This window comes from Egretta garzetta, unplaced genomic scaffold (genome assembly GCF_000687185.1).
Source record: "Egretta garzetta isolate BGI_Z169 unplaced genomic scaffold, ASM68718v1 scaffold14, whole genome shotgun sequence".
Taxonomy (NCBI): Eukaryota; Metazoa; Chordata; class Aves; order Pelecaniformes; family Ardeidae; genus Egretta; species Egretta garzetta.
Genome location: NW_009259588.1, coordinates 8,144,867 through 8,146,286, shown reverse-complemented (window position 1 = coordinate 8,146,286; position 1,420 = coordinate 8,144,867).

The window sequence follows — 1,420 nt, the reverse complement described above, 5'->3', positions numbered from 1 at the left end:
GCACCCTGATCTGGTTAGCGGTGTCCCTGCTCCTGCGGGGGGGTTGGACTAGATGGCCTCTAGGGGTCCCTTCCAACCCAAACCATTCTATGATTCTATGACTCCATTCTATGATTCCTTGTGCTCCCGGGGTGTTTGACGGGAGGTAGGGCCACGCCTTGGCAACAGCAAGATGAGAAAGTAACTTTTGGGAAAGACTCCGCGCCCCTTAAAGCCGAGTGGTTGTTTCAGATGGAACCCGTGCCCAGCTAACGCTTGACTTGGCACGCAGTGGAGGAGGCTGCTCTGGCCCTTGGGTGGGGTGGGGGAAGGACGGCTACACCCACCAAAGTTGCTTTCCCAGTTCCTGCGTGGATCACCGGTAGATGCTGGGGAGGGGGAGCAGGCCAGAACGGGTGGACAGCCGCGTCTGAGTCCTGCCGCCCCACCGTGTCATGGGGCAGGGCTGAGAGGAGCTGCCCCTGTTGCCTCCAGCACCGGTGCCCGTGCTATGGCGAGGTGGTTCAGGGTGCAGCTCGTGCAGCAGGAACAGCCACCGGGAATGGGGCAGGAGAGTGGCCTGGTGCGCTGTAGACCCCGATGGTTGTATTTTGGACTTGATGCCTTGTGTAGCCGAGCTGGACAAATGCTTTGCCTGCTTCTTCTGGCCAGGCAGAGAAACGCTCTGTCCCTTCCCCTGACCGCCCTCAAGTTCTCACTGCGCTCTGTAAGCACCCATCAGTGAGAAGAAGGAAAGTGAACTCCCCATTTTAGAATGGCTTTGATAGTATTGGCAAGCGGCAATGTGCTTAGAGGACTCTGAAAACAAGAAAAAAATAAGACCAAGTGTTGCCTTTTTTTTTTTTTTATATAAAAAAGCTAGTCATTTAATCGTGTTAAAATTATTCTCTACGAGATAACAAACTGTAATACAGGCTTGCAATAAAGGTTCTCCTTTTGAAAGCACAAACTATCAACATAACCACTAAGCTTCAAAACGCTTTTTCACTTTCTAAGAATATACAGTGAAAAACCAATGGACAAGGAAATCCAAAAGAATCCCAAACACCACCAGTACAAAACAGGCTCACGTGGGTTGGAACTGGCTATCGGTTACAACAGGATAGCCACCCTCCCTGGGGGTTAGGCCAGAGCCAAGCTCTGGAGCCGATTCTGGGCCAGCCGAGGTTGTGCTGGTTCCCGCTGGCCCTCCTGGGAACGTTCTGCAGACTCTGGAAGCGACGTTATGGTAGCTTCGCTCTGAGACAACATGTTAAGGCTGCGAGATTTCACACGCTGATGAAATGGTTCTGTTATCGAAGACAACAACTCCCCTTTCAGTAAGGCATGTGTTCTGGGAGAGCAAAAGGTTAGGCACAAGTGCCCCTGGTTTAGGTGCTACTGACCTCACGAGCGTGTATGCAGCGGTGACCTGCTCGCT